Below are 18,142 nucleotides of genomic sequence, written 5' to 3' on the forward strand. Positions count from 1 at the left end.
GAGGAGGTACTGGTGAGATTGTTTCCTGAAACTTCTAAGATCTTCCTGTGGCAACCTGACAAGGTAGAGGCATAGGCACAGGCTTCAAACTCAAAGTCACATAGATAAGGCCAAGTTCAATAAAACTGAAAACACTTTTACATCATCACTGGTGGCACTGAGCCCTCCAACACCCCCCCCCCCACCTCAATGTAGATATTTTGGGGGGTATATAGATTTTATTTGTGCCAATAGTCTCCTTTCAATTCATTTAACCATGTCATAATTAAGTTCTTTTTTTTCTCTCAGGCATCTTAGATTCCAAATAATGTGACTGTTTCAGAGAGCTTCGGCCATAGCTCCCTTTAGCACAGGGAGATCAGCTCGGTGCTTTGTGACCACCTGGATGGGTGGGATAGGGAGGGTGGGAGGGAGGGAGACGCAAGAGGGAGGAGATATGGGAACATATGTATATGTATAACTGACTCACCTTGTTATAAAGCAGAAACTAACACACCATTGTAAAGCAATTATACTCCAATAAAGATGTAAAAAAAAAAAAAGATAGGGTTTTTTGAGGCATCATGTTTTGCGAGTGGGAATCTATAACATTCCTAAGCAGTGTGTCCCATGCAGTTTGCTCTACATTGTATATAGCCCAGAGAAAAATTAACCTGTATGAAAATATTGCCAGCTGTAGACTGAAATTGTCATCGGCATTGGTGCCTCTTATCCTGGAAAACAGTATCAGCCTTAGGTTGAAGATGGAGATATCTGAGGATCTGTGCTCACTTTGGGTGTTACAAGGAATTTTCCTTCTCTTCAACAGCTGCCAGGACACTTGTTGGTAGTAGATCAGTGCCTTAGTTGGGCATTTGCTGGAAGTAGAGGAAGGGCAAGGCTAGAGTCACAGAGGGAATGCTAGGGCAAAGGCTTGTAGTTAGAAGGTGGGCATCATTCGTGAAGTGCCCTTCAAACATCCTGTTTTCAGAAATAAACTCAACCCTAGTAGTACTTGTTATTTCTTCCCCAGAGTATGAAGCACCATGAATCCTAGTTAATAGCTAGGATCTACTGCAAAGTTTGACTTTGTTCTGAATGCAACCTCAGAATTGTGTGGATATTCAATTGAAAGGAGAGAACAAATAACTTGCCAGAATGAAGGACATTTTTACCTTAGCTACACCAAAAGGGAAGCTCCAGCCAATCAAGAAGGCCACCACTGCACATGACAAGAGCTAACCAGAGGGAAGTGTGGTCCAGTGGAAAGGACTCTTCCTAACTACGCACTTACGGCCTATGTACATCACCAAACCACCCGGGGTTGGTTTTCCCAATTGTAAAACAGTGAGATTGAACAATATTATCTCTTCGTTTCCTGTTCTAAAATTGTATGAAACTATGATTCAGCTACAGAAATTGCGTAAAATTGGTTACTCCTAAGAGGCGTGGAGTGAAATTGTTCCTGTGGAATATGATGCGTTTAGTAAGGCCATGAAATGGGCTAAAGGCTCTCCATTCTGTGTGCCCCCCGCGTGTTCCTCTGCCGCCCGCCTGCATGCCCTCTCAGGTCTTCCATTCTAGGCTAATATCCTCAAACATTCTTTTTCCTACACCAGAGCAAGATAGAAATTCATGTTCTTAACTACATATAGTTCATGAAGAAGCTAACATTTTATTTGTGTCTACTATATGGCAGGTCTCTGATATATCATCTTTATATCATTATTTGAAATTTGGTACTAATATTTCAAATGTTCAAGTGATGAAATTGAGGCTTAGAGAGGTAGTAAATAAGTTGCCTGATGTCTCCTGGCTTAATGAATAATGAATCTTTGATTTGAATCCAGCCATCTCTAAATCCAAATTTCATGATCTTTCTGTTGTATTTTGTATGCTGACTCCCAAAATCTGTACAAGAAATATTTGTTAAATGTGCTCACACTGAGATACAGATATATATCTACCTATATCTGTATATTCATATCCAGCTAGCTAACTAGCTATCAGAAAGAGGGAGGTCTATGTCTTTGAGAGTATGCCAAAGTGGAACCTTGCCAGAAGGACTTCTATTTTGAATAGAAATCAGAACCTTAAACTGAAGGCATGAGGTTCTAATGATAAAAGTTTAGATATCAGGAGATACCAGGAGAGGAATCTGACGGCTATGATGGCTATGGATATATACTAGAGATGATATAGGAACTTGGCCTTGTGGCAAGAAGTGTGGCAAAATAGTTCTTCCCAGTTAAGCTTGGGATCAGGAGGCGAGAAAGGGTGAATGACTGGCTACCTGATTCTTCGAGGTAGTATATAGGAAACATAAACTAGGGAGGGTGCATTGGATAAAGATTCAGAATATTTGTTACTTCTTAAACTTATTTATTTTTTTTTAAAAATCCTAGTCTGTTTTGAGGGTATCAAAACCTTTAGCAAAGAACTTGTAACCATTTCTTTTTCTTTCTACTGAAATAAAAGCGGGAGGCGGTGGGTGCTGGGGGAGTGGATAGGAGCCTCCAGAAATGGGAATAAAAGCCTAATCTGAACACTCCTTCGTTTGTTCATTCAGCAAACATCCATTGAGCACCTGGGACATTTAATCCTACACACCCAAGAGCTGTGTAGGATTAGAGGTAAACGTGGGAACTTTACTTTGGCTGTGTATTTGAGCCAAAGAAGGGGAGGCAGGAGGACTCTGGCTAAGAAGCTATTTAAGAGTTTCCTTTCAGCTTTGTCCTTATCCAGGCTGGAGATGCACCCAGAGTATTTTTTGGTCTATTTGGTTACTTGTGAACTTAAAAAAAAAATGTATATTAAAAGTAAGGAGATGGCATAGAACTGTTAATGGAAATATATTTCAAGATGAATATTGGCTGCTGTAATGATGGGTACAGTTGATCCACCATGACCACCATTTAAAGGAAGATGGGAAAATCCTTACACCTTTGTAAAAATGGACTTTGAAAATCTTGGTCCAGTGGTTGTGAGAGGGTTGAAGAGAGTCTACTGTTTTGTAACCAGGCCCAGTGATCTTGTATGAGACATGTCAGGGTGTTGTCTGCATGCTGTCTTTGCTGATCACAGTAATCGGGTCATAAGAGAAAGAGAAGTAATAGAGTGTCTCTTAGCAACCAACCCCAGAAGAAAGAGAAAATTACTCAAACCTGGCCATCCAGCCAGGGAGGTAGCAAGAAAAATAGTCTGAAAGACTGCTGAAAGTGCTCAGGACCATGATTTCTACGTGGCAGCTCCTATAGGCTGGCTTGGGTCTCTCTTTTTTTTTAAAGGAAAGTAAGAAATAAATAAGTAAAGAAACAAACAAACAAATCTCTGAAACAGAAACCTTTCTTTCTTTGCCTTCCTTCCTCTCTCTTGTGGTAATTTGTTTTTTTTAAACTTATCTCAGAAAGAGGGAGAAAGAGGCAAAGGGTGGGCAGGGACCAAAGAATCTTTGTCTCCTAAAACAGGAACTTGGTGGTCCCAAGCACGAGAGGATGCTGGGGGAGGGAGGTGGTGTCATTTCATTGTGCCCAGTGTTTCCAGATGAGACTGGAAATACTAGAATGCTCCCCAAGGAACAGGAATGCACAGTCTAGAGGTGGTATTAGTAGTTTTATAAGATCTGTTTTTGCCTGCCCTGCTTGTTAACTGTGTAGCAGTCAGCTCTGTAGCTATTAATATTTATCACTACAGACTTTGGTCCAAGGTAGTGACTTCCAAACCTTTTTTTTTTTTTTGACACAAATGGCAGTAAGAAATAGATTTTACATTAATAATTACACACACACATATAGATACAGATAAAGATGTGAAAGAAAAATCTCACTTCACAGTACATGCTCTTACTTTACATGATAGACGTTGATGTTTTCTCTTCTATTTCAGTTTTTAAAATACTTTTGGGGATCCAGTAAATTGATTTTATGATCCATTAATGAGTTGCTTTCTACAGTTTGAAAAACACTAGTCTCGGGGCGGCATTTGCCTTCCATTTTAATTGTATTAAAATAATGCCAAGCAGCAAGTTCAGCCATGGTGAGGAGTCCTTGGCCAGCGCTGGGATGTTCCGAGTAACGGTTATTTAAGCTAGATATTTTCTTGTCATCTGTCAAGTAGATGCATCCTAAGATCTTGGCTTGAAATTTAGGGGGATAAACCTGAGGCAATTCCTCATGGCCTTTCAACATTTTAGAAAAAGTGCCATAGTGTGGCCGGGAAGCACGGGATGCTGCCCAGGAGACTTGGTTCCAGCTGGACACATTCTTTTCTCACTTGGAGCCCCTTGATTGGTGATGGGGTTGCATTAGATAATGTCATAAATTCCTGCTGACTGTGACATCTTGGAATTTGTAGCTGGAAGGGACTCCAGAAATTATCCAGTCTAATCGCTTTATCTCCAGGATTCAGTTTGAGAAAAAGCACATTGACAGACTCCCTTCTTCCTAAGTCTAAGGCTCTGTGTTAGGAAGCCATGTACACAAAAGACTGAATCCTAGTTTCTCACCTCAGATGTCTCAGTCTGGTATAGGAGTAACGACGTGTACACAACTAAGTTCAGAAAGACACAACTTGGGAGTTCCCTGGTGGCCCAGTGGTAGGACTCTGGGCCTTCACTGTTGTGGCCAGGGTTCAGTCCCTGGTTGGGGAGCTGCGATCTAACAAGCCACACGGCGTGGCCAAAAAACAAGGAAACAAAACAACCCACAACTTGTTAAACACTACAGTTAGGGTAGAATTAAAATATAAAAGATCACAAGAAAGGATAAATGAATCCGACTGGGAAGGTAAAGGCTGAAGGCTACATTAGTGTAGGAGAAGGAAGCTTTCGGGCTGGACTTCGAGGGGGAAAAAAGATTCATACACGCAGAGGTTGATGATAGTAGTCGCGCAGGTAGACTAAACGTTGTAAGTAACGGAAGAATGGCATCTTAATTGCCGCCTCTGAGTTATGTTTTTTGACCTCTCTGAACTCACCAGTATGAGTTCAGTATGGTGAACCCAGTATGGTGGGCTGATTCCCACCCCCAATCCCACCCTGAAATTTTCTATATTTTATGACTGTTTTTTCTTCCCAACTAACATGACCCCTTAATAATGACCCATTGCCCACTACCTAGTGATAAGGTGAAGTTTGATTAAATAATATCTGTACAGCACTCCCTGCTGCTAAGAGACACATGCTTATATAAATAAAAGGTATTACAAATTTTTTCACCCCTGGGGGTGAGGAAAGTAAATAAGGAAACACAAATTAATACCTATGGTTTTTTCAAAACAAATAATGCTTGAACATTTTTCTTTTTCTTCTTGTTTATTTTTCCCTTTTAGGCAGGATCTTATTTAGTTTGAGCTGATCTTTTAATAGTTTATAAACCATGGAAATACCCTGCACTGTTGGGGATATTGGAAATAATGTTCTCAGTGATGTCACTTTCTGAACGAGACTGGTTTGGTTAAGTCAGTTTAAGGGACTTAGGTGCAAACACCAGAATGAACCTGAGGACTTTGGGTTTGTAATTGTGCTTCCATTTTGGGCCTTTCCTTGAGGAAATGCCAGACACTCACATATCTTAACTCAACCATCCAGTTCTCTGAAGTTTTCTTACTGGTGTAATGAGACAGAAAGGTGCATTGCCCTCTTGGAGTTCATTTACTGAGCTGCTTTCTCTTCAGAGGCCTCTTCTAGAGCAACTGTCCCATAGATTATACTCTCGATACTTCCTCTGGCCCAGACCTACTGTTAGCAAATTTAGTTAACAGGACTCAATAAAATTCCTTAATATTATATGTTATTTTACATTTGAAAAACATTCACAGCCGTTACTTGACGTGATCCTTAGAACTCTTCTTTGATAGGTAAATGGCAGGGGATACTCTTCCTATTTTGTAGATGTCTCAGCTGAAGTATCCAGAGGTGATGTCATCTCCTATGACTCACGTATAACGTCACAGTACCAAGACCAGAATAATAGGGCTCCTGACTCCTGAGCCAAGGGAGGTCAGGTAGATTGTGGAAGGTCACTGCCGATGTACAATTCAGATGATCTGTTTGAACACTTCTGATTTTAGGTGAGGAAACGGAGGCTGAGAGAAATGGAGTTCCTGGCGTTTTGGAGGTCATTGCACAGAAGCAGGTCTTCAATTCCCTGTTTCAGGGGTTGAACGCAGTACCTCACAGATTTATCCCTCTCCAGGTCCCCTGTTCTGATCATAGCATTGTACAGTGCTCGTATTACTTGAGAAGTATGTGTGCATTTCACAAATAACTCCTCTTTATTGTCAGCATCTTCTATGTATAATCAGTATTCCTTAAGCACATATTTACTTAGGCCCTAATGTTTGTCTAGTATATTAACTGCCTTGGGGACAACGACAGAAACTTAAGACCTGGGATTTATATCTGAAATGCTCAAAAGTGCTTTTGGTGAGATTTGAAAAATGATGAGCCAATTAGAAAATAATCCAGACTTTAAGTTCGGTAGGAATTTTGAGAAAGAGTGTGTGTTTTTAGGCCTGGATAGTCGAAAGTAGGTGGGGCTGAAGGTTGGATAGATACAGACTGGCTATGGGGTGAGAGATGTGGAGTGGGGTGGTGAGGGGTAAGCAGGCAGAATTGGGGTGGAACGGGTGGTCAGCTGAAGAGAGATGTGTGACTACGATGGCAGTAGGACGTGCCTACACCAGCAGGGAGTTCTGGTCTCCTAGGTGTGGAAGGAATGATCAAAGAGAAGGAAAGGAGAAGACACTGCCAGCCCTCCAGCCTGGAGCCTAGAACCATAGTGTGAGTTAAGGATGAAAACTCCTTGGAATTGGGGAGCCTCATCCAGCCGTTTACACAGCCACTCGCATGCTAATAATTAGGGATGAAGGTGACGCTCTTAGTTGTGAGAACCCTTCCTAAGTAGCGCGTGAGGCTGCTGATGAATGACATGTGGGCACTTTGCCGCTTCTGTGGGCTTCAGGAGTAGGTGGATCTGGGAGGATATGAGCGCTTCCGTCCCAAAGCGCCTGCATTTGAGTGATGTGCTGAGTGATGCCTGGATTTAATTTTGGGAGTACTTTTGTATCCTTCAGAGGGAAAAGTTCCTGCTTATTAGGATGATGTGTTATGCACTTGAAGTTTTCTAATGTATTTCCATCGTATACATCCTTCTTAAGGTATTTTTTTCTTTGTGGACTTTAGGTAAATTTGAAGATTATTGAGATATATTTAAAAATGTGCACATGTGCTTTTTATAAGAATAAGAAAATAAACTCATTTAAGAAATACCCACAATCCTGCTTCCCTAACACATCAACCTAATTTGCTATGTCTTCAGTAACATGGTCTGTAGTTTTTATAATGTGTAATCAGGAGAGGTGTAATTTTGCATTTTTTTTTCATTTAGCGTTATAGAATAAGAATTTCCGTCATCGTATTTAGCAATGGTATTACAGCCCTTGGAGTAGATATTTCAGAATTTACTCAAATATTGCCATGTTGCCAATCATATGCGTTGCTTCCAGTGTTTTCTGTTAGAGAACATAGTGAAGGTCTTCACAGCTACAGCTTTTTAAGGAAAGAGCATGTTGAAGAAATTGGGAACATGTTTATGACCAACTTATTACTGGTTCTTGCCAAAATATCCTTTTAATTAAATTCCATTCTGCAGTTAGTACAGCAGCTGTGGTGAAATACTTGGGGGCCAGAAAGGATGCTTGGAGCTGGTTAGTCGAGAAGGTTTTTATGTGTTTGAGGTGGGTGAGCATGGGATGGGCAGGCTATTTCCTTAGCCACACTTATTGAATTTAAATAGGCACTGGAAGCAAATCAACCGCAGTGAGGGAAAGGTGGTCCACCTGGATTGCCTGGATATAATATCCTTTTGGGCTGGCGCATGTGGTCTCATTGTAGTCAGGACGGCAGAGCACAGAGATCATCGCAAGTGAGTGAGCAGACAGAGGTCAGTTGGCATACGTGACCAGGGTTAGAGCTGTGCAACTGATTCTGCTCCTGTGCAGAGTAACGAAAACCCCCCCTCTTGGACTAAGTGGGGGTAATAATAGTAATGAGAAAAATAGTAAAATTTTCTGAAGTGTTATGTTCCAGATACCATTCCGAACATATAAATATACATATGTATCTCCTGATTATATATGTGTGTGTGTGTGTGTGTGTGTGTGTGTGTGTGTATATATATATATATACACACACACATATATATACACTCATTTAATCCCTATAATAATCGTATGAAATAGTGCTGCCATTCATTTCCATTTGTTGGATGTGGAAGCTGAAGCACAGAGGCGTGGAATAACTTGCTCTTAAGTCACATTGTTACTAAGTAGCAGAACTAGGCTTTGAACCCAGACATTCGGGTCCCAGAACTTGCACACATAGGTCCTACATTATGCTGCCAGGTTATGAGGAAATGAAGCTATGAAGGCAGATATGGCATGTCTTTAGAGTAGGACTAAACCCCTTAGGTTCTTAAACCTATTAGCTTGACCTAAGATTCCTAGCACTTTCTGAGGCTACAAAACAGAAGTAATCTCTTCATCCTAATGACGATATAACCTGCAAACAATGTGAAGAGATTTAGCCACAACAGTGAGCAGAGATCAAGACATTTATTATAGTTATTATCTCTTTTATTTATTTCTTTGTTTCTTAGGGAATATGAATCTGGAACATAGTAGTAGATGCCCATTAAGTACCTATTAATTTAAGGTTTGAAGGAAGGAATGAATGGATGAATGAATCATTCAGTGCATATGTCTGTTTCTTGGAGGTCTAAATCTTGACCTCGGAACCTTGGTTTAACTGGAATTAGCCCAGAATATGCATGGTCATTTTGCTAAAGCAAAACCTTCATGTAGAATTAAAAGATAACCCTGCAAACTATGAAAGGATGCTGTTAATTAGTTTCAAAATGTGTTAGTTTGATGTACTGTTAGCTTTTTCTGATAAAGAAAGGGAACAGTCTCCCCAAAAGTTTAGTGATTAAGTCACTAGCAGTCTTTTCTATTTTGGTGCTTGTGGTAATTGACGTTTCCTGGAAATTTTCCCCCTGTTCTATTAATACTGTCAAAGGGGGTTCCGGCCATGACTCACTCCAGGAAGTCAGCCATCATTGGCTTCCTCAGTCTCACCAAACAGCCCCCCTGTACGAAATCAACGACTTCTGCAAATGAGTTACTTTATAGCTCTCAAGAAAGTTCTAGATAATACAGCCTTTGTGGTGCACTCCGTGCTTCCTGCCATAATGGGGACTAAAACAAGAGTTCATGCTTTGCTTCTTGGTATTCTTCAAATCACTGACCAGGTGGGTCACCAGTATGTCTCTCGGTTAAGAGAACTCCCACCTGCTGTCTAGCAAAAGTCCCTCGGCACTCGTGTTTGCAAAGTTACACCTGGGGACAGGACTTTAGCAGTCAGGGAAGTTGAGTTCATGAACTCCAGTGTGGTCTATACTTCTTAACAGTGTACACCTGACTTTGTGCTTCTGTATTCGTTCATTTGCTCTCTTTTTAACTAACACATTAATTCATTCGACACCTAATTCCATATTTCTGTGTACTAGACACCGTTCTAGGCATGAGGATACAGTACAGACAGCACCTGTCCTCAGAAACCTTCCAGTCTACTTACTGTGAACTGTATTACTTGAATTACCCCAGGAAGCAAACTCAGAGAATATAGTCCATAGCCTTATCCTAAAGGAATCAAGCCCCAGACGTTTGTAAAGTTGTGAAGAATAAGGTTATTCACGTTAATTCTGTAATTTTTTTCGGCCTGGAATTCATCTCACCTGCTGCGCACGTACCCCTTACGTCCACCCCGCCCGCATACCCATAAAAAGCAAGATGGAACTTAACTGTGCATTTCTTATGGTACTTAAAATTTTCTACCTTGGATTGTAGTAATTTATGTTCATGTCTCAGCTCTGCTGCAGATTCTTTGGGTCGAAGCAGTCTATGACTCATCTTTGGGTCAAGGATGTCTCTCTTTTGACTTTTTCCCTCCCCAACCGGTCCTGGCCTCCTAGCACAGTGCCAGATAAATGGTACTGTTCAGTATGTTTGCTCAATGTTGACTGTGTGATCTTAGATGAATTAGTGAACTTCTCTGAGTCTCAGTGTTCTCTTCTGTAAAAAAAAATGAGGACAATTATTCCTACTTCCTGGGGTTTTGTGAAGGTTGGGTATTGTACTGAAAGTTCTTTTAACAGTGTCTGACATTTAGTAAGCATTTACTACATGTTATTATTAATAAATGATGTTACTGCTGCTTGGGAAGTGCTAGCATTTCTTTCTAGGATTTTCTTGCAGTTCTTTATGATTGATAGAGAAGGGACATGCAGCCTAGGATTTTACGTCAGCATTCTTTATATAGGAAACTAGATGTAAATATGCTGTTTCAGTTGTATACGTCTTGTATTCTTCTATGATTGCTGACAAAACGTTAGGTAAAAATTATGCTACCGTTTCCCCTCATCGTCAATTCATGGTATCATTAAAGTCTCAGAATTTTTCCAGATACTTATTGCTGGCAACAGTTTTACAAGAGGTTATGTTAATTGGCACCGTCATCCAGCAGTGCAGCTTGACCTTTGGGGTTTGACTCAGGTCCTTGGTTCTTTGTCCTTTGTTTATCCTGGCCGTGAGCAGAGGAGTCAGGCAGAAAGACTTTGATATCCTCTTACCTCCCTCTCCCATTCCCTGCTGGCAGAGAAAATGTAAAAAAGAACAACAGAGTGACTGAAAAATTGCTATGATGAAAAAACTGTGTAGCATAATGCAAAATCCAACTATATACATAATATATATAGGAATTTATGTGTATATATATGAATATATGTATATATCTTATATGGTTTTATATATACATATCGGACTTTTGGGTTGACAGTTCCGTGTGCACACGATATGCACTTTACAAAATGTGTTTATACTCCACTGTCATTGAACCTTTACACATCAACCCCGTGCAGTTGTCACAGCAGAATTTATGGTCTCCATTTTACAGATGGGGAAGTTCAGAGTCAACAGCTGGTGCGTTCTAGAGCAAGGGCTGAACAGATTTTCAAAGTCCTGAGGCAGGTATAATCTTTCACCATGTTGTATATCAGAATATATCAGAAGACAATTTAGAAGCACAGATATAGGATGAAGTTGAACATTGACTTCTTCTTTTGTAATGTTGCTTAAGTTCCTAATACAAATAAAACTGAAGTGAAGCTGCATTTGTCATCATTTAAGGCCTTTCATACTCCTTTTCTTGTTTTTATCACAGTTGCCTCTGTCTGTGTTTTGATAACCGGTCCCTGGAAGTTTCAGTGTTAGAGCTGAATGGATCTTTTCAAATGCTCCTAAATTTTTCCATTGCAGTACTTACCACAGTTTTAATTTCATAATTATTTGACCACTGCCCAGACTCAACTGTAAACTCCAAAGGGGCACCATTGCATCTTAGGGGTCTGAGCACAATGGGTGGCAGGCAACAGGTGCTTAGTAAATAACTGTTTAATGAATGGATAAATGATGAAGCAAGATGGATACACACTTCTTGAGTCCAGAATGTCAGTGTTACAAGGAGCCTTTTAAGTATTTGAATTCAACTTAAGAAAATATTACTAAAAACCTCTATTCCAAGGACTGACATAGATGCTTTGCAGTTTGTCTTGAGAAACAAGACATGGTTTCCACCCTCAGAAACTAATAATTTTGGGGGGAGGAGGCATTTAAAATATGTGAAATGAATTCTAGCAGAGCTCTGGGCAAAGCCTATCGCGAACAGCAGAGAGAGGTAAGATATTTTTTCTGATCAGGGACGTTGGGCAAGGCTTCCTGGAGATGCATTTCGTCTGGATCTTGGAAAGTAGATTTTTTTGTGAATGGGAACAATGTTAGAAAGAACAGTATATTTAGCGAACGGATCGTGAGGATGAATCACCGGGTCATAATAGAGAGACAGTGGGAATCGTGATCACTGATGTCAGGGCTCAGAGTGACTCTGCAGAGTTAAACGTGTTCATTATTTCTCCTTATCCATCAATTACTGTGTTTCTCTAACCCCTGTCTTAACTATCCATGCCACCATTCTCCCTTACTCTTCTCTCCCTCTGTCTTTCTTGCCAGAATCTGACACTTAGATCGTTCATGTATTAACGTGACAGGTAGGCAGCCCGGGCAGCCCCACACTTTCTGTCACTCATAGCACGAGGCCAAGTGAGGTGCTTCCTGAAGTAGGTTTCTTTGGCTTTTCTTGCTTAGACTGTTTTGTGGCTGTGGCTTCAGTTCATGCTTTCCCTGTGGAGAGTTTCCCAAACTTAAGCTCTGTGAATACATTTTTTTGTTTTTTAAATATAAGCCCCTTTTTTAAGAGAAACTGCTCCGCCAAGATGTCTAGTGTTTTTCACGGTTGTATGTCAGGCTGAGGTGTTTTGTCCGGAGGATGTCACCTGGCTTTACAAAGCAGCGGAGCATCTGGGTAACCATGAGAAGCTCTCCCGGGCTCCCAGGGCCTCCTCACTTAACAACACATTGCAGGGGTTCATGTGTCTGTTTGTAAAACCATTTTGGGGATGGCAAAAAGCATTCTAAGAAGACACTTTTTTTTTTCTTCTTTCTGTTTCAAAGGCAGGATAGAGACAGATGGACAAGTCATGAAAGCATGTTTGTGATCTGTCCTCTCAGAACTTGATTTTCACCACTTGAACTTGACTTTCCATGCTTTTACAACCGATGCACTTATACACAAAGGGACACATAATGCTTGCTAAAAGTAGAAGCCATTTCCATACTTGGGCTCCATTTACTGGTTCATTCATTTACCACTGTCCCAACAACAGAAATGGCGATCCCTGTTTGTTTTTGAAAATGATGTAAGCAAAGCGAAAGAGTAGAAGGCAAGTTCTTGCCAGTGCTGTAATTCAGAGCAGGCTTGTATATAAAAATGAAGTACTGGCCTGCCTTTGAGGCCTGGCTTTATCAGTTGCAGGCTCTGTGACATGGGAGAGGTCACTTATCCTACTGAACTCAGTTTCCTGATTTATCAAATGGGCGTAAACAGTATGTTTCGAACGTTCAATACAGTTCAAATGGTAGTTGTGTGCAGAAGTGAATTGTAAATTGCAAGTGCTGAACGAGTATGAAGGGGCTGTTATTTTTTCACCCTCTGGCTAAGGAGAAGATGGGAGCATGAGTCTTATGTACCTTTCTCTGCTATTTTGACTTCAGCAACACAGAGAGCGTCAGAACTTTCGCTGACATTCCTAATTAGCAATGCCGAATCTCAGCGTTGTATCAATCCTCCCAGATCCTTAAGATGGAAACTAGTGTTCCTGTTATAGCTCTACCATGTGCATGACAGGAAAGAATCGTGTTGCCATCAGAACCTTAATTTATCAGTCTTACTGACTTAAATTCGCCAGCTTAAGATGATTCATTAACAAAGTATTTTTTCAAGCCTTAGCTTTTTCTCCAGGGAACAAAAGGAAATGGCTCACACCAGCACTTCTAATAAGCTCTCATTCAGCAAAGGATGGTATGCCCTTAATTTTGTCAGCATGTGTATAAAGAATGTACAGTGCCTAATTTTCAAATACGCCTTTAAATCTGTCTCAGACCTGTTCAGAATCTGTGTTTTTCCTCTCTCCATTAAAATGTTCCAACCTGGAAATTTCATCTTTGGAAATTCGGACATTTTTTCACTTCTTTTGAAGAGAATAATGAAAGATTTCAATATTTTAAACTACAGGGATGACACATTTTCAGCCTCTACGGCGTTGATACGGTTGGGCTGTTTTCTTCGTCAGATAATACAGATAATCCATTTGTATCTATGTGTGTGTGAGTTTGTATCTCTGCATGTATATTTGGAAAAGAAAGTGGAATGGAGGTACATTTTGAGACATTAAGACACAATTATGGACAAAATAGTCTTATCACTTTAGCTGTGCATCTCAATACTAAACTTGAAATCAAAAGGTTGTTGTCTGCTTCTCTGATTACATATTAACTAAGAAAACATATCTGTTATACCTGAATGAGATGGTTCTCAGGATTTTGTGAAGGAAAAGATGCAAGCATAAATTCATTACATAGAAGACAAAAGACACTAATTCACTCATTTGTTCATTCATTCATTTAGTCAAGCATCGAGAACTCAGATGTGCCAGGTGCTGTTTTAGGACTGGGAATAAGCAATGACCAAAGTCCTTGCCCTCCTGGATTTTATGCTGTAAAAAGGGGGAGGATAGACTATACAGAAATAAGTGTATAATGGCTCAAGTGGTGAAAATCTCTCTCTCACACACACACACACACACACATCAGTGTGTTATACATCAGTGTAAGAAGATAAAGAATTCCCCAGTCATTTGTGATATAGAATAGATGTAATGATTTGCCATCAGTCCCATCATCCTTAAAGGCCTCTCTTCTTATAATGAATGATTTCATTTGGTCCTTCCATGTCCCATCTCGTGGGGGGTGGAGTTGTCAGCCACTTTGGCACCTAATGCTTTCAGTTTTCAGTAAAAACAACTTTCTCATACTCCGCTCCAAGGCAGTGGTCTTGCACGTGTGTTTTGTGCTTAATAATCTCAGGAGAGTCCTGTCCACAATACTTAGCTTAAAAAGGCTTGTGGGACACCGCTGAAATGACTAGAATCGGCTCTCTTTAGTAAGCACACCGGGATCATCTCATCACTTGAAGTGAGCCTGTAGGTTTGGCTTCCTTCTGCTACTCAAATCTCACCTGGCCTTTATGAACCAGTGAAAGTAGCAGGTGGTGTTTGGCTTTTAGTTTTTCTGAAATGTGTCTCTTTCTGCCACTCTCCAGGCTCTTTGCCAGTGGGCTATCAGGGCCAACACTTCATGAAATGGACCATAGATCATTTCAGCTCTTTCTTTGTAAAAGCGTCTTTGTGACCTGTTGGTTACTGTGAATGACATTTAACTTCTCTGCCTTAGTCACTCCTAAGGTGACTGCTTTTATAGTGTGTCTGAAATTTTCTGCGGGTTTTCTTTTTCTTGTTTGTTATTTGTTTTTTAATAATCTAGCCCCACTCTACTTTTCTAACCTCATTTCCCTGAGCTTTCCTAATTTTTTACTGACTGATGAAAATACTGAGCTTATTCCAAAACTTGTCAGCCTTTCTTGGTGTCTTGCATTCCTTGTCATCTCCAAGTTCCAGCTCGCCTTCTCCTTCTTCAGAAGCCTTTGCTTGCTAACATTTATGTTTTCAAAATGACGGTGAGGTAGAGTTGTCCAGAGTAGGATTGGACAATTTATATTTCTCATTTTTACATTTCCTCTATGCCCCTTTTAGCCCTAATTCTCATTTCGAAGCTTTCTAGACATGTCCTATTTGCCATAGAACTGCTGAACTGCTGTTTTCACAGTTGTTTCTAAACTGCAGATGCTGGTGACCACATGACTATTGGAGGACAAGAAGGTGTCTCTCCTTCGGCTGTTGGCCTTAAAGAGGCTTTCTGAGGCGTGAAAGCATGGAAGCTTCAGAAAGCCTGAAGTGCCTCTGCGGTCTGAGTGGTCTAACTCTTTGATTCTTTTGGGTCAAGAACCTTAGAAAGTCTTGAGAAAAACCTGGAAGGTCATCTGGGCTGTCAACCCTGCCTTTACCTCAGAATCAGGAACAGAGCTTTTATGAACTACAAGTACCAGGGCTTTCCCCACCAGAGATTCTGATTTAACTGTTCTGCAGTGGGCTTGTGCATCAGTACTTTATAAACGTTTCTAATATGATTCTGGGAAACTTGGTTTGAGAATCACTGAGTTCATCTCACCACCTGATTTTACAAGGAGAAAGGTGACTTGCCCAGGCTCCCATAGCAGTATGACCGTGGAGTAGGGATAAGAACATCTGTCTTCTGATCTATAGTAGGCACTGTTTCCACTGCATTTACTGCCATTGACTCTCATTTGGTGAGGGCTAGGTTGTCTCCTCTGCGCCTGGGTGGCGGGGAGAATTCCCGAGCTTCCATCACACAGGAGAGTAGACGGGAGGGTGAGTGTTCAATGCTCCAGCTCATCAACGTTATCAACAGGCAGTGTTTGCAGGGGGTTTACTCAGGATGTTAAGGGGAATCTGGATAACTGAATGTGTATAGATTCCCAAGGAGGGGATCATAGGATTTAGCTTTAGGGCTTGATACTTCAAAATGTGGGATGTGTTCCTAAGAGGTATTTGTGATATATTGTAAAGATATCATATTTGTTGACACATATCTTGGGTTCAAGTTCTGATTCTGGCTTTGTGTGGCCTGGGAACTTGGGAAAACTCTGTTTCTTTTGAGCTCTCTTTCCCCCTGTCTTTATAATGGCGATAATTGTCCCTTCTTCCTGGGTTTTAGGCAGTTTCCTCAAGATGACATACGTGAAAGCTGACACAGGATAGATACTGAATAAGTGTTCATTGATTTGGAAGTAAGGCAGGTCTATCTCATATTTGCTGCAGCAATGGAGACAGGACGAAGTGTGTGGCCAAATCACAAGGGTGGTTTCTGTCAGTCTTGCTTAGGACGTTCACTGGGGTTTAGGTGGCAGACCACGGACAAGTCTTACCCGTGAAACATGCATGGCACATGGTGCCAGTGGGAGGAAACAGGCGCAATGCCTGTAAGGCGACAACATCTCCTCCAACATTTGTATCACAGAAGCGTTTTGCACTGTTCTTAGTATCCCTGAGGCTTTTTCTGCTCATAAAGGTCTTAGTGAGTCCTAGAATCATGCATTCCTGAAAAGCCTTGGAAGTTAACTAGTTCAGCCTCCCATCCAGGCCTTGCGTCCTGGATTAACGTTTGCATAGACTCTGCTTGCACATCCAAGGTGATAAGTGATTCGTGACTCCCTGGAGCCCGTTTATTTGTTGGGTGAATCATATGCCGGAAATATGTCTCTTATACTGGATTCTGTCTTCTCAAGTCTTTTGCCTTCTGAGGTAACACAGAGCAAGTCTGATCTCTTTTCCACTTGAGGGCCTTTCTTAGTTAAATGCTTTAAGGTAGCAAGAAGCAGAAACCAACTCATACAAGCCAAGTGAAGGTTGGCTTGCTGTATGTTAGAAAATTCAAGAGAGGTCAAGAGCCATGAAAGTGGGAGCCACAGTAGCTCTGGGGTCCTCGGAAACTAGAGTTTCAAGACTTTCACTCTATTGCAGCTCCATCCCACGAGTCCATGTACATCTCTGCTCTTTCCTCCTTTAGACTGAGTTAACTGTATGACTCCAAGGATGGTAAATTGCCACAACTGGTTCTTGAAGACCCTCTTTCTTATTTTTGTCTTATTTTTTGTTTTTTTAAAATTTTTTCTTTGCCTCATCCTTTATCCTTATTCCCATTTCCCTTCCACCCCATAGATTCCTGCTTTAATGTGTTTGGAATAGTCCTTATATATGCATGAATCTTTACAAATATATAGCATTTTAATTTACCTAATAATAATGCCTAATGTTTATCATCTATTTCCCACTTGCTAAGCTCAGTTCCAAGTCCTTTACATGTGTTAACTCCAGTAATTCTCACAATAAACTCTGATGCAGGGACTATTATCTTACCTGTTTTATAGATTAGAAAACAGCACAGAGAAGGTACCTTTCCCAAGGTCACATGGATGGCAAGCTAGTAGCAGGGCCAGGATTCAAACCCCACATAGTCTGACTCTGCACATCTCCCTCTTGGCTAGTTTGCTCTTGTGCCCATAGATCGTGGTACTGTGCTGTAGACCCGGTCGTATTTCTTATCTTTTTTGCTGTTATTGTGGCTTAGCGTAGTCTTTTTTTGCTCCCCAAATTAAGTAGTATTTTTATTAATTGGAGTACATAGATAACATTCATAGAGGGTTTAGGTTTTATCAGACATTATTCGTATGGGTTAGATTGTTCACTTTGAATACCGCTAAAATATTGGTATTAATTTTTTTAACAGATGAGAAAAAATTGCCTACACTTCAAAACTGGGAAGCTTGTGTGAGGTATATTTAATCATATACACAAGTAACGCTCAGTGAGCATGTAATGGTTAGGACCCTTGCAGTATCTCTGACATACAGTCTTGCCCCCAGAATGGGAACTGCTGCTCCACTATTACTAATGGGTTAAGCAATTATATTAATTTGCATTTGACTATATGATCAGCGTTGTCTTTTAAAGATACA

The 18,142-nt window shown here is 40.7% G+C and overlaps 1 protein-coding gene and 1 long non-coding RNA gene across 7 annotated transcripts in view; one reads left to right on the top strand and one right to left on the bottom strand.

Moving 5' to 3' along the window:
• Positions 1-18,142, top strand: part of LPP (LIM domain containing preferred translocation partner in lipoma) — a 700,420-nt gene that overhangs the window by 262,373 nt on the left and 419,905 nt on the right. The window lies entirely within an intron of this gene.
• On the bottom strand, positions 7-3,011 carry LOC141278567 (uncharacterized). The gene is made up of 3 exons (XR_012331434.1): positions 2,923-3,011; positions 772-857; positions 7-55 (listed from the first exon to the last, which is right to left on the bottom strand). It is a non-coding gene; the product is annotated as an uncharacterized lncRNA (long non-coding RNA).

The sequence above is a fragment of the Tursiops truncatus genome, chromosome 4, assembly GCF_011762595.2.
Source record: "Tursiops truncatus isolate mTurTru1 chromosome 4, mTurTru1.mat.Y, whole genome shotgun sequence".
NCBI classification, from domain to species: domain Eukaryota; kingdom Metazoa; phylum Chordata; class Mammalia; order Artiodactyla; family Delphinidae; genus Tursiops; species Tursiops truncatus.